We start from the raw sequence: 16,669 nt of genomic DNA, 5'->3' as shown, positions 1-16,669 counted from the left end.
ACAGTTTTATCTTTTTTTAATCTGCAGCCGGCCTAGACGAGGATTCTCTGATATCTGCCACATTTTCGCTCAGCCGTCGCCTCTACGTTGTTGCTGGCCAGTTGCCGGTTGTAAGACTGACAGCGGTCCAATGATACAGCAACAGCAACATATTTTCAGCAACAATTAAACATAGAATGTCCACCACTTTGGATCGTGGTTCCACCGTCAGCTAGCTCTTTACAAACAACGTGCAAGTCACGAATTGGCTCAGGAAATAAATTACCACATTCCAAAAATTGTCCCTGATGATATATATGATATATTCGTATGTATAGATATGTATGAGAGAAAGAGGGTGCATTTAAATAAAATTTTAAAAAATTGCTACAATCGAAATGCAATCCAGAAACTTTACGATTACAAGACATCCATGCTATACACCTTTTTTCCCCTAACTGAGCATTAATTTTCTTCCTAATTCGTCATTTTCGAGATGATTCTGTACCGCACATCAATGCAGAACAGTTTCTCGTCACGGCTCTGGCTTTCGGGGGCTGTAATATGGACGGTTTCACTCCTAGTCACTTACGAGTTATTTTTCGCACAATTGTCTGAGGGATGCACAGTTCTGCTCTAGCTCGATACGCAGACTTTATGGTACTTCGCAACATCGCGTCCCTCAGACCGTCCACCGTCTATTCTGACACGCACGTTGCAACTAACGCTTTGCATCAGGGAAATAACTATTCTATTCGAAGGATCCTTGAACTAGTTAATTAAGCTGCTGTAGACAGGTGGTGTCTTGTGAAATTTGCTACGTAAAACTATATGTCATTACTGATTGGTAGTCCGCAGCTCGTGGTCGTGCGGTAGCGTTCTCGCTTCCCACGCCCGGGTTCCCGGGTTCGATTCCCGGCGGGGTCAGGGATTTTCTCGGCCTCGTGATGACTGGGTGTTGTGTGATGTCCTAAGGTTAGTTAGGTTTAAGTAGTTCTAAGTTCTAGGGGACTGACGACCTCAGATGTTAAGTCCCATAGTGCTCATAGCCATTTGAACTGATTGGTAACAGTCACATTACAACACACAAAGTACTTTCTCTTTCTGGTTCGACGTCTTTTTCAGCAACTGCGATCGCTGACGGCCCTTTCAGCGGTTTTTCAAACTAATATGCAAGCACCACTTTAAAAAATGCTTTGTTTTTGACGTACTACATCACTCGTTACGCTATGTTTGCTATTTAACCACGTCGATTTTTTAAAATAGACCTGATAATTAATACGTAGGGAAACTACAGCCATAAAGGCGCTAAAGCAAGTAAATTTGCTTAGTGAATATTTAATAATGAAAGCCACTTTTTCCACTACAGATATTAGGAGAAGCCTATTGGTCATAAACATTTTCTTACAATATTACGACGCAAGAATGCAATCATTTCAAAAAACAGATGAATAATGTTTAACATAACGAAGTTGTACAAGCAGGTGCGATGTTTTACTGAGTAAATTTTTAAACAGCAGCGGTACTTTGACCATGCAAATGTAGCATAGTCATTAGTCTCATAATTAGTGACTGGAATGAATGGTTGACGAGAAATTAACTGTCTGTTAATAAATTTTTGAATTATCTTTCAAGTCAAAAGGCTGCGTGTCATAGTCACCAGTCACCGATAGGAAGTCTTTCGATCTAGTTCTGTTGCAAGACCATGCTCTCAAAAAATCACTAGTTTTGAATTAATAAGTAACACATTTTTCAGTTGTTATCAGATTATGGTATTTTTAGAATGAAATTTTCACTCTACAGTGGAGTGTGCGCTGATATGAAACTTTCTGGCAGATTAAAACTGTGTGCCAGACCGAGACTCGAACTCGGGACATTTGCCTTTCGCGGGCAAGTGCTCTACCAACTGAGCTATCCAAGCACGACTCACGCCCCGTCCTCACAGCTTTAATTCTGCCAGTACCTCGTCTCCTAACTTCCAAACTTCACAGAAGTTCTCCTGCAAACCTTGCAGAACTAGCACTCCTGGAAGAAAGGAGATTGCGGAGACATGGCTTAGCCACAGCCTGTGGGATGTTTCTAGAATGAAATTTTCACTCTACAGCGGAGTGTGCGCTAATATGAAACTTCCTGGCAGATTAAAACTGTGCGCCGGACGGAGACTCGAACTCGGGACCTTCGCCATTCGCGGGCAAGTGCTCTACCAACTGAGCTACCCAAGCACGACTCACGCCCCGTTTTATGGTATTTTTGTTAATAAACACTTATTAAGTGCATTTGCGGAGGTTATTCCAAGTGATATACCTTAGTGCTTCATAACTTCGCAATTATACGAGTCAGAATACCATTTTCCAGGAAAGCCGATGGCACTGCTATTGCTCCAGCGACGTACTGCAACTGTGGTGGCTTTGTGGCAAAACAGGAAGGAGGAAATCGTACCCGGTGACTCACTAAAATAATCCAAGGACTGGTTGTCTTAATGTCTGTAAGTCCCACATGGAAAAGCAGGGCGAGCCATACTTTACACCTCTTATGGCATCTTTTTATGGGCTGGGGATCCCTAACTAAACTGAGACACTTCAGGAGATTTAGTAAAACGAGGGAGGGGGGAGGGAGGATATTACAATAGCCATACAAATTGCAGAAACTTACATCAGTACACAAGTAGTTAACTTCTACAATGATTTCTAATATAGATCTGAATCCTTTTACTATTCAAGAAAATCCATTAGAAATTCTAAATTAACGAAGAGTCTTCATAGTTATTTCTCCTATTCTGGAGACTGTAGAACTCTTAGATTCAGTGAAGGAGACTACGAACAACATGATGCTTGGTTTCAATAACAGTACGGTGGCCACATGCTCAAAGCTGCATGCAGTCACTTCTTGTTAGAAAACCAAACTCAACTTCGGATAACTATGGAACGAGGTACAAAAATTTGGTGCTTCACAGCATTTAGAACTAATCAGCAAAGTGTATTCTTCCGGCTTTCATTAGAACTGAATTATACTGCTTTAGAAAATTGATGTCAAGTCACTGTCCCACAAATTCTACAAGTATGAAGACAATGGAAGAGCGCCAGTTCGCAAGGTGCCCAAGCGAGGTAGGTGAATGGAACAGTCCTACACGCTGTACCGTGTTGTATGTATGGAGATGGAGATCCCACATTTCTTAGCTGACTTTCACACGTACGCATAAGCGTAACGCTAATGCGTTTTGTCCCTACGGATCATGAACGAGGCCACCTAAATCCGGAGTAATGGCAGACTCTAGGGAGATTGGAGAGAGGTGGCAGTAACGTTGAGTTTTACATCGAGTATGAGCTGAAGACGTTTTATGTCAGTCCCTGAAAGAGTGGCCACCCATAATTCAGCCATGCTCTGCGGGCAGCATCCGCGGCGCGTGCAGGGGCCTGTGCGATCGATGGACCGCTCCGCCACACCCCGAGCCGACACGCTGCGACTATCACACGGCGCGGTGACGGGCCAGAATCACACTGCCGGAGAGAGTTCGTCATTCCAGTTCGATGACCACTTAAAACAGTTCCTCACTAATATTCATCACGGTGTTCATTAGCGAAAAATGTTCACTTATTTTTCAACTTTCAGGGTCTATCTACGAACATCTTATGCAGCGTAACCAGTGAAATGAATTCTTCACGGTTTTACGCCGCACAAGATAGTGTGACCGCGACGTTTCGGCAAGGTTACTGTCCCAAGGTGCTGAGGTATCGTAATCCGTCTCGTGGCCATCCTAAGCGAGGGCTGCTGCCTCTCCTGTTTTATTGCTTGAAAGACTGCTTGGCAAGCTGCGCTGTGCGCGAAACCCTGATGTCGATTAACCTTTCCACTACCAACTTTTTTTCGGAGGGGAAGATATTAAAGTACGGTTATTTTCATTAATCCGTTAGTTATAACTGAGAATAAAAAAAAATATTCTTCGCGATCCGTTTTCGAACACAGGGGGCTGGTTGGGGGGAGGGGGGGAGGGGGCGGGTCGATAGGATATCTTTCCATTTTTAGCTCACATTATTTTGGTCAGCGATTGTCAAACTAAGGCCCGCAAACAACATGCTTTCCGAATCAAGTTTTCTTGCAGCCCGCCGTATTTTATAACAACATGTATCTAGCAAGTAGCAGCCGAATCCAAGAACATCAATGAACGTTAGCAGTTGCTAAAGAGTGTAATTTTCCTGCTCATTAACAAACAGCAAGCAAGACGAAATTACCAGAATGAGATGTTCACTTTACACTTTGCACTTTCCTAGCAGGTTAAAACTATGTGCCGGCCGCGGTGGTCTAGCGGTTCTGGCGCTGCAGTCCGGAACCGCGGGACTGCTACGGTCGCAGGTTCGAATCCTGCATCGGGCATGGGTGTGTGTGATGTCCTTAGGTTGGTTAGGTTTAGGTAGTTCTAAGTTCTAGGGGACTTATGACCTAAGATGTTGAGTCCCATAGTGCTCAGAGCCATTTGAACCATTTTTTTAAAACTATGTGCTGGACCGAGACTTGATCTCGGGGCCTTTGGCTTTCTCGGGCAACTGCTCTACCGTCTGAGCTATCCAAGAACGACTCACGGCCTGTCTTCACAGCTTCACTTCTGCCAACATCTCTTCTCCTACCTTCCAAACTCCACAGAATGTCTCCTGCGTACCTTGCAGAACTAGCACGCCTTGAAGAATAGATATTGCGGAGACATGGCGTAGCCAGAGCCTGGGGGATGTTTCCAACAACATGGACCGATGTCCTAAGATCCAGTGCCTTCTTCTTCCCAGAGTTTTCCATATATTCCATTCCTCGCCGATTCTGGGGAGAATCTCCTTGTTTCTCACCTTATATCTCGAATGATTCGATTCCCTTCTTTTCCAGATTGCCCACAGTCCATGTTTTACTACCATACAAATCTGTGCTCCAAACGTAACTTATGAGAAATTTCTTTCTCAATCTGTGCTAGTCTGCTGTTGATGTCCTACTTGTTCCAGCCATCATGGGTTATTTTGCTGCCTATGTAGCATAATTCGTGAACTCCATTTACTTCGTGATCATCAATCCAGATGTTTCTAGAGGTTCTTATTTCTGCTAATTCTTATTACTTTTGTCTTTTTTCGATTTACTCTCAGTCCATATCCTATACTGCTTAGACCACTCCATTCAGCAGATCATGTAATTCTGCACTTTCACTGACGACAGCGATGTCACCACCGAATCTTATCATTGATATCGTTTCACCCTGAATTGTAGTGCCACTCTTCAACCTTTCTTTTATTTCCATCATTGCTTCTTTGATGTATAGATTGAACATTAGGGGCGAGAAACATTGTGCTCACGTTGCGATTTTTCGTGGCATCTTTTAGAATATCCGAGAAGAGTGGTTCATGTGTAAAGGAGACCGCATATAGGATACAATTACGACCCATTCTTGAGTACTGCCCGAGTATTCGGGAACCCCACCAGGTCGGATTGAAGGAAGACATCGAAGCAATTCACAGACTGACTGCTAGAATTGTTACCAGTGGGTTCAAACGACTCGCAAGTACTATGCAGATGATTTGGTAATTCAAGTGGGAAACCATGGAGGGAATGCGGTGTGCCTTTAGAGGAACACTGTTGATAAAATTTGTAGGAGCGACATTTGAAGCTGACTGCAGTACGATTTTACTACACCCAACATACATTTCACTAAAGGACTACGAAAAGAAATTAGGGCTTCTGTGGAGGCATCTACAGGTTGTCCCAGAAATGTGATGACATATTTCAAAAAGTTGTAGGGGTGTCTTGAGGAACATATCTACATCTACATCTACATCCATACTCCGCAAGCCACCTGACGGTGTGTGTCGGAGGGTACCTTGAGTGCCTCTATCGGTTCTCCCTTCTATTCCAGTCTCATATTGGAAAGAGGGATTGTCGGTATTCTTCTGTGCGGGCTCTAATCTCTCTGATTTTATCCTCATGGTCTCTTCGCGAGATATACGTAGGAGGGAGCAATATAGTGCTTGACTCTTCGGTGAAGGTATGTTCTCGAAACTTCAACAAAAGCACGTACCGAGCTACTGAGCGTCTCGAGTCTTCCACTGGAGATTATCTATCATCTCCGTAACGCTTTCGCGATGACTAAATGATCCTGTAACGAAGCGCGCTGCTCTTCGTTGGATCTTCTCTATCTCTTCTATCAACCCTAGCTGGTACGGATCCCACACTGCTGAGCAGTATTCAAGCAGTGGGCGAACAAGCGTACTGTAACCTACTTCCTTTGTTTTCGGATTGCATTTCCTTAGGATTCTTCCAATGAATCTCAGTCTGGCATCTGCTTTACGGAGATCAACTTTATATGATCATTCCATTTTAAATCACTCCTAATGCCTACTTCCAGATAATTTATGGAATTAACTGCTTCCAGTTGCTGACCTGCTATTTTGTAGCTAAATGATAAGGGGTCTATCTTTCTATGTATTCGCAGCACATTACACTTGTCTACATTGAGATTCAATTGCCATTCCGTGCACCATGCGTCAATTCGCTGCAGATCCTCCCGCATTTCGGTACAATTTTCCATTGTTACAACCTCTCGATGTACCACAGCATCAACCGCAAAAAGCCTCAGTGAACTTCTGATGTTATCCACAAGGTCATTTATATAGATTGTGAATAGCAACGGTCCTACGACACTCCGCTGCGGCACACCTGAAATCACTCTTTTTTCGGAAGACTTCTCTCCATCGAGAATGACATGCTGCGTTCTGTTATCTAGGCACTCTTCAATCCACTCACACAATTGGTTTTATAGTCCATATGCTCTTACTTTGGTCATTAAACGACTGTGGGGAACTGTATCGAACGACTTGCGGAAGTCAAGAAACACGGCATCTACCTGTGAACCCGTGTCTATGGCCCTCTGAGTCTCGTGGACGAATAAATCGACGAATCCCTCTCTGGAAACGTCAACCAACGACACTACAGAGTGTCTAATTATAGGCGCCGGTGCCAGGCATAGGCCTCGCCTTCAGCTGCGAACGTGACTTTGTACGCTGACGGAGCGTATGCGGGGGCGTCTAGCAATGTTGTTTGTCGGTCAGCGATCGCGACTGATTGCCGCGATCGCCAGTGGAGAGCATGGGACTAGCTGCTGCTTAGACAGTGTTCGTCACCATTCGATGTGATCGGCAGTTGCCTTCGTCGATGTCGGCTTCAGACACGGGTTGCCACCTACAGTTTGTTTTTATGCCGTGAACGGAAAACTGCGGATAGAATTCCGTGTCTGAAACCGTCATCCAAGAGGCCAAAGAGGATCGCATTCATAGGAGACAAGGCCTTCCTCGGTACGGCATACCTCCGTGTCCTCCACAGGCGCTGGTGGTAATCAGTAGCTGTCAGTGAATAACAGACAATATTGCTAGACGTTCCACCAACGGTCCGTCAGCGTACAAAGTCACGTTTGCTGCCGAAAAGGTGGCCTTATAGCTGGCGCCGGTGTCTATATTTTCGCTGATCTGCAGTGTCGTTGCATGACGTTACCGGACACGGGATTCTATCCTCGATTTGTTCAAGACGCTCTGCCCAACCCCTCGACGTTTGTCACAAGACTTCAGGACACCCTGTAGACATTCGATTTCTTTCCCTTGCTCTATTTGCAAGGGGAGCAGGAAAGGACTAGGACGGTGGCTTGGTCAGTATGTATGAGGATGAAGCTGTAGAAGTCCTCGAACGTCTCTTTACGTTTTTCAGTTTGCGAAATAAATAGTTGTTTTTTTAGTGTCCAATTTTGGAGATCGAGAAAACCGTTGACGCCAGTGTAGAATTGTTTGTGCTTTTTCAGCCTTGGCTGATGTGAGCCGACACCGTTACACTGTCGCTGAATGTTCATTGGTAGGTGTGTGTGTGTGTGTGTGTGTGTGTGTGTGTGTCGTTGCGCGAACGTCCACAGACAGAGTGAACAATGGCAGAGTCAATGTGCTTGGAGAGAACGCTTTGGCAAGCCCTCACTTGAAAAATCAGATCTGTTTAATTGGGAAAGATTTTTTTTTTCTTTCGGACAGTGCAAAGACATACCGCGCAGTGCACGTACGAAAGCGCCGTCGCTCCGTCGGCTGAGCAATCTTCGACGTAATTCGTTCCCAAAAGAGCAGTTTAACTTCAAGTATTGCGGTGAACATTGTAGTGTTGGCAGAAGAGCCAACACCGTGTTGCTAGAGGAGGCCGAAATGCACGCGTTTAATTACACGCAGACTGGCGTGAGGTCTGGAACAGGACAATGTCTTGAGAATTGCAAATAAAGTACGTAGACGATGTAATACTTAACTTTAATCCATAATTGGTGTACATCGCTCTTGACGGTACACGTTTTATAATAAGCTCAATATAACTGGTAACGGCGCCTTGCTAGGTCGTAGCAAATGACGTAGCTGAAGGCTATGCTAACTATCGTCTCGGCAAATGAGAGCGTAATTTGTCAGTGAACCACTGCTATGAACGTCGGCTGTACAACTGGGGCGAGTGCTCGTAAGTCTCTCTAGACCTGCCGTGTGGCGGCGCTCGGTCTGCGATCACTGACAGTGGCGACACGCGGGTCCGACGTATACTAGCGGACCGCGGCCGATTTAAAGGCTACTTCCTAGCAAGTGTGGTGTCTGGCGGTGACACCACAAAAATTGTATGAATACAATAAGAGGATTTTTAAAAGGAAAGGATTTAAGCCGATATACGTGAATGAAATGCTTGGAAGAGCATGCAGAAAACCGAGCTGCAGCATACCGTGTACTGTTGGCAAATTTTCAAGTGTTGGGTATATGTCAAGAGTGCTATATTCTGACGAATGTGCAATACGCCGTAGTTCAGATCGGACGTATGCGGTTCTCCGGTCTGAGGAATATTCCCATTATGTGCAAGAGTCGACGAGGAACCAGCGTCATATTGTGATAAGGGTCTTGCTCTCGCCACCACCCTAATCATTTATAGAGCTTATGTGAAAACAGATTCTTATTAGAACACCTTGGAAATACAGGGTGATTCAAAAAGAATACCACAACTTTAAAAATGTGTATTTAATGAAAGAAACATAATATAACCTTCTGTTATAAATCATTACAAAGAGTATTTAAAAAGGTTTTTTTTCACTCAAAAACAAGTTCAGAGATGTTCAATATGGCCCCCTCCAGACACTCGAGCAATATCAACCCGATACTCCAACTCGTTCCACACTCTCTATAGCATATCAGGCGTAACAGTTTGGATAGCTGCTGTTATTTCTCGTTTCAAATCATCAATGGTGGCTGGGAGAGGTGGCCGAAACACCATATCCTTAACATACCCGCATAAGAAAAAATCGCAGGGGGTAAGATCAGGGCTTCTTGGAGGCCAGTGATGAAGTGCTCTGTCACGGGCTGCCTGGCGGCCGATCCATCGCCTTGGGTAGTTGACGTTCAGGTTTCATAACTAACCTTTTTCGTAGGACTCTCCATACAGTTGATTGTGGAATTTGCAGCTCTCTGCCAGCTCTGCGAGTCGATTTTCCTGGGCTGCGAACAAATGCTTGCTGGATGCGTGCTACATTTTCATCACTCGTTCTCGGCCGTCCAGAACTTTTCCCTTTGCACAAACACCCATTCTCTGTAAACTGTTTATACCAACGTTTAATACACCACCTATCAGGAGGTTTAACACCATACTTCGTTCGAAATGCACGCTGAACAACTGTCGTCGATTCACTTCTGCCGTACTCGATAACACAAAAAGCTTTCTGTTGAGCGGTCGCCATATTAGCATCAACTGACGCTGACGCCTGGACAACAGCGCCTCAAGCGAACAAATGTACAACTAAATGAAACTTCATAGCTGCCTTAATTCGCCGACAGATAGTGCTTAGCTCTGCCTTTTGTCGTTGCAGAGTTTTAAATTCCTGAAGTTGTGGTATTCTTTTTGAATCACCCTGTATAGTTAGTACCTCATCTCGAAGACAAAAGAGCCACGGATCATGTGTGGCTACAGCAGCACTCAGCTCTAGCACAGGTTTCTGTTCAGGTGCGCCAGAACCTCGTTCAAAAGTTTGGAGGCTGTTGCCTTGGGCGTGGTTCAGCAAATGTCTCCAGCCCAACAGAAATGACTTAATCGAGGCACGATTTTAACACTGCAGACAAAAAATTATGGAGAATAATCAACTCCCATGTCGGTACAAGACTAATAAAGAACTGAGAAAAAGTGTTTAGGAAACCTTTCTAAGCAAATCTCCTGATATGCTCCGTAAGACACAGATACGCTTGGATCTCCGTGTAAGGCACTATGGTGGACAGAAAAATGCGCTGGATAGAGATTTTATGATGATGTTTAAAAACAAAAAGACACAGTTTTAGGTAAGTACTCACACATACGGAGTATAAGTTCATTAAAACATGTATCCGGAAATGCTTGGTTTACGAGTGACGTCCTTCAAAACAGTGATGTTCAGCGGAACGTTTATCATCCCGCAGGCAGTTGCCTTACAGATCGCATCAATCAATGTCCTGCGAAACGATTTCAAATTCCAGGTGTATTTTGTATTTAGATTCCGAAGAGCTTCCATGTCAGGCCCCGGACACGAATGCACCGATTTCAAACGGCTCGGAAATGAAGAATACAAGGGTCATTCAATAAGTAATGCCCCACTTTTTTTAAAAACTCATTAATATAATATTGTAGATACTTCACATTTGATGTTTGTTCTGTACGCCGGTGAAGTTTCGAATCGTTCTGGCCGATGTCACAGCCGTAGTACTGCGTCAAAATACCGTCTACCTACGACTCACGCTGCAAGCAGCGTGCTGTTATTGAATTCTTGTGTGCAGAAAAAGAAACGGTGATGAACATCCATAAACGTTTGTGTGCAGTGCATGGCGATGCTTCAGTTGATAGGGATACAGCTGGGCGATGGGTAAAGGAAGTTACAGCCTCAGGAAAAATATGGTTCAAATGGCTCTAAGCACTATGGGACTGAGGTCATCAGTCCCCTAGAATTAGAACTACTTAAACCTAACTAAGGACATCACACACACACACATCAATGCCCGAGGCAGGATTCGAACCTGCGACCGTAGCAGCAGCGCGGATCCGGACTGAAGCGCCTAGAACCGCTCGGCCACAGCGGCTGTCACAGCCTCAGGAAATGCAGAAACAGAGTTCCACGATCAGCCACGCTCGGAACGTCCTGTCACAGCCACTGCTCCAGATTTGCTGAATCGTGCGCACGTCATTATTCGTGGTGACCGGAGCATCACAACTTGACAATTTGCCCTATAGTTGTCGGTAAGAATTGGAAGTCCATCTGCAATGACAGAGAGTCTCGGATATTCAAAGAGGTGTTCACGATGATTTCCATGAATGCTCACAGCGGACCACTAGATTCAAAGAAAGAACATTTCATCCGAATTGTTGGAGCGTTTTGAGACTGGCGTAGAAGGCTTTCTGTCACGGATCGTTATAGGGAACGAAAGCTGGGTGCACCACTTTGTGCCGCAAACAAAAGGGCATTATCCTCATTCACCATAAAAGAAGAAATTCAAGACAAATCCCTCTGCCGGGAAAGTCCTCTAGGATTGTGATGGCGTCATTCTCGTGGATGTGATGCCAAGAGCGTCAACAATCAATTCAGAGGCATACGTGAAGACTCTGAATAAACTCAAGAGCACTTTTCCGACGTGTTCGATCGGACAAGAATCTAGCAGAAACCTTTCTCCAACACGATAACGCACGCCCACACACGTCTGAGAACCCGTTAACAGATCGCCAAATTGCGTTGGATATCATTGCCTCATCCACCCTACAGTCCAGGCCTGGCATCCTCGGACTTCCATCTCTTTGGACCGCTTAAAAATTCACTACGGGGAACACACATTCAAGATGACGAGAGTGTCAGTCATGCAGCGAAAGCATGGCTACGCATACAGGAGAGAGCTTTTACCAGCAGGGAATACATGCTTTTCCACAACGCTGGCATACGGCCATAGAAAGTGATGGAGGCTACGTAGAAAAATAGGACATGGTCAAGACATGATGTATATTGTCACAGAAGTCTGACTCTTAACAGTAAATATGTTCTGAGAAAAAAATTGTGAGGCATTGCTGTTTGAACGACCCTCGTAGACACGGTCCATATCAAGTGAGCGTGGAGCTTGAGCAGTTGAGCCACCTCTGCTCTAACCGTCCATCAGAAAACATGCTTTACAAGTCGACAAAAATTCAGTGGAGCGCCTCAGGAACAATAGGTATGATCTGTTCCAGGAAGTTTGTTTATTTCTGCCACATAAATCTGTTTATAAGTACGTGGAATCCAACTAACAGTGCACCGATATCAGCATACATGTTGAGGAACAATCGCACTTGATCATTAGACGGATACCCATACGGTGGAAGTCTGAAATGCCACGTCGTGTGAAATACGCTTAATTTGTGATTAACATTAATACAGAATCCACAACTTCCACCTCTCCACACTAGTGGATGTACACTTTCCATTAACCCACACACAACTATGCAGATGCTCGTATGTCTTCAGCGGTGACATCTGCCTTACGGAGCACGATGCATACTTTTCCCATCCCTTTATTTGAGCACACGTCGAACTACAAAGACAACACTCAATATACCCTCTGCCTCGGAATTAACTGTCCGGTTAATAAACTACTGATCATTAAAATTGCTACACCACGAAGATGACGTGCTACAGTCGCGAAATTTAACCGACAGGAAGAAAATGCTATGATATGCAAATGATTACCTTTTCAGAGCATTTACACAAGGTTGGCGACGGTGGCGACACCTACAACGTGCTGACATGAGGAAAGTTTCCAACCGATTTCTCATACACAAACAGCAGTTCACCGGCGTTGCCTGGTGAAACGTTGATGTGATGCCTCGTGTAAGGAGGAGAAATGCATACCATCACGTTTCCAACTTTGATAAAGGTCGGATTGTACCCAATCGCGATTGCGGTTTATCGTATCGCGACATTGCTGTTCGCGTTGGTCGAGATCCAATGACTGTTAGCAGAATATGAAATCGGTGGGTTTAGGAGGGTAATACGAAACGCCGTGCTGGATCCCAACAGTCTCGTATCGCCAGCAGTCGACATGACAGGCATCTTATCCGCATAGCTGTAACGGATCGTGCAGCCACGTCTCGATCCCTGAGTCAACACATGGGGACGTTTGCAAGACAACAACCATCTATCTGCACGAACAGTTCAACGACGTTTGCAGCAGCATGGACTATCAGCTCGGAGACCATGGCTGCGGTTACTCTTGACGCTGCATCTAAGACAGAAGCGCCTGCGATGGTGTACTCAAAGACGAACCTGGGTGCACGAATGGCAAAACGTCATTTTTTCTGATTAATCTAGGTTCTGTTTACAGCATCATGATGGTCGCATCCGTGTTTGGCGACATCGCGGTGAACGCACATTGGAAGCGTGTATTCGTCATCGCCATGTTGGCGTAGCACATGGCGTGATGGTATGGGGTGCCATTGGTTACATGTCACGGTCACCTCGTGTTCGCATTGACGGCACTTTGAACAGTGGACGTTACATTTCAGATGTGTTGCGACCCGTAGCTCTACCCTTGATTCGATTCCTGCGAAACCCTGCGTTTCAGCAGGATAATGCAAGACAGCATGTTGCAGGTCCTGTACGGGCCTTTCTGGATACAAAATGTTCGACTGCTGCCCTGGCCAGCACATTCTCCAGATCTCTCACTAACTGAAAATGTCTGGTCAATGGTGGCCGAGCAACTGGTTCGTCACAATACGCCAGTCACTACTCTTGATGAACTGTGGTGTCATGTTGAAGCTGCATGGGTAGCTGTACCTGCACACGCCATCCAAGCTCTGTTTGACTCAATGCCCAGGCATATCAAGGCCGTTATTAAGGCCAGAGGTGGTTGTTCTGGGTACTGATTTCTCAGGACCTATGCACCCAAACTGCGTGAAAATGTAATCACATGTCCATTCTAGTACAATGTATTTGTCCAATGAATACCCGTTTATCATCTGCATTTCTTCTTGGTGTAGCAATTTTAATGGCCAGTAGTGTATCTTCCGTAAAGGCAACTACATGCGGGAGGATAAACGGTCCGGTAAAAATTACTGTTTTGAAGATAATGACTCGGAAACCAAACATTTTAGGACACATACTGTAATGAACCTTTTTTATTGTTTCATATAAAGGGAATAATCTCTCCATGTTTCAAAGTAGAAAGAGTCTAAAGACATGAAAGGGAAGCCGTCCTTGAGGAAGGATTGGGACAAGGTTGTAGCTTAACCCCACTGTTATTCATTTTGGACACTGAGCAAGCAATAAAGGGAACCAAGAAGAAATTAACAAACTGGTGAAGAAATAAAACTTTTAAGGCTTGCGGAGGTCAGAGATGACAAAGGATTTGGAAGGTTAGTTGAGTGGAAGAGCTACTGTCTATGAAAGGTATAAGTTGGCCTATAATAAATGTAAATGAAGGGTGATGAAATGTAATGGAATTACGCGGGATATTCGGAAAATAAGGTCCGATCGGTTGCGAAATGGATACCATTATGAATGTCAGAAATGTTTTATTTGCAATACCTACGACTTATACATTTGACGTAGCGCTGTACCAACTTTCCAGTACCCTCGTCACAGAAGGCAGCCGCCAGTGCTTCCCGCCAATTCTCTACGCTGGCCTACAGTTCGGTATGTGCACCAGCATATTGTCTTCGTAGTCAGTGGTTCATGTGAGCAGAGACAGAACGCAGCGAGAGCCCATTACGTAGCAGCTGTGTTGTGGGCGATTGAACACATCCCATCACAAACGCTTCAGGAGCAGATTCCTTGCCCCTGTAGAGTGCAGCCGATAACTGAAGTGAAGCATGACAGTTATGTTGTGGGCTGCATGAAATTTGTCACCAGGCCCTCATAAGAGGGTTGGAACTTTAGTAGTGGCAACTATTTATTTACAGCTCGTACAAAATAGATACATATTTCAACATTTTACTGAGCTTGAAAGTAGTCACCCGCATTATGTACAGGGTGTTTCAAAAATGACCGGTATATTTGAAACGGCAATAAAAACTAAACGAGCAGCGATAGAAATACACCGTTTGTTGCAATATGCTTGGGACAACAGTACATTTTCAGGCGGACAAACTTTCGAAATTACAGTAGTTACAATTTTCAACAACAGATGGCGCTGCAAGTGATGTGAAAGATATAGAAGACAACGCAGTCTGTGGGTGCGCCATTCTGTACGTCGTCTTTCTGCTGTAAGCGTGTGCTGTTCACAACGTGCAAGTGTGCTGTGGACAAAATGGTTTATTCCTTAGAACAGAGGATTTTTCTGGTGTTGGAATTCCACCGCCTAGAACACAGTGTTGTTGCAACAAGACGAAGTTTTCAACGGAGGTTTAATGTAAGCAAAGGACCGAAAAGCGATACAATAAAGGATCTGTTTGCCAAATTTCAACGGACTGGGAACGTGACGGATGAACGTGCTGGAAAGGTAGGGCGACCGCGTACGGCAACCACAGAGGGCAACGCGCAGCTAGTGCAGCACGTGATCCAACAGCGGCCTCGGGTTTCCGTTCGCCGTGTTGCAGCTGCGGTCCAAATGACGCCAACGTCCACGTATCGTCTCATGCGCCAGAGTTTACACCTCTATCCATACAAAATTCAAACGCGGCAACCCCTCAGCGCCGCTACCATTGCTGCACGAGAGACATTCGCTAACGATATAGTGCACAGGATTGATGACGGCGATATGCATGTGGGCAGCATTTGGTTTACTGACGAAGCTTATTTTTACCTGGACGGCTTCGTCAATAAACAGAACTGGCGCATATGGGGAACCGAAAAGCCCCATGTTGCAGTCCCATCGTCCCTGCATCCTCAAAAAGTACTGGTCTGGGCCGCCATTTCTTCCAAAGGAATCATTGGCCCATTTTTCAGATCCGATACGATTACTGCATCACGCTATCTGGACATTCTTCGTGACTTTGTGGCGGTACAAACTGCCTTAGATGACACTGCGAACACCTCGTGGTTTATGCAAGATGGTGCCCGGCCACATCGCACGGCCGACGTCTTTAATTTCCTGAATGAATATTTCGATGATCGTGTGATTGCTTTGGGCTATCCGAAACATACAGGAGGCGGCGTGGATTGGCCTCCCTATTCGCCAGACATGAACCCCTGTGACTTCTTTCTGTCGGGACACTTGAAAGACCAGGTGTACCGCCAGAATCCAGAAACAATTGAACAGCTGAAGCAGTACATCTCATCTGCACGTGAAGCCATTCCGCCAGACACGTTGTGAAAGGTTTCGGGTAATTTCATTCAGAGACTACGCCATATTATTGCTACGCATGGTGGATATGTGGAAAATATCGTACTATAGAGTTTCCCAGACCGCAGCGCCATCTGTTGTTGATAATTGTAACTACTGTAATTTCGAAAGTTTGTCTGCCTGAAAATGTACTGTTGTCCCAAGCATATTGCAACAAACGGTGTATTTCTATCGCTGCTCGTTTAGTTTTTATTGCCGTTTCAAATATACCGGTCATTTTTGAAACACCCTGTATATACCGGTGCCTGCGATGTGGAAGTCGTAGGATACTCTTGTCAGTGCCAGTTACGTTGACAGTTCGAGCGGCGTCTATTACCACCAAACCAGCACAATGTTTCACTACTAGTGCGCTA

Source organism: Schistocerca nitens, chromosome 10, assembly GCF_023898315.1.
Source record: "Schistocerca nitens isolate TAMUIC-IGC-003100 chromosome 10, iqSchNite1.1, whole genome shotgun sequence".
NCBI lineage: Eukaryota > Metazoa > Arthropoda > Insecta > Orthoptera > Acrididae > Schistocerca > Schistocerca nitens.
Note: the sequence above shows the minus strand (reverse complement) of the source record.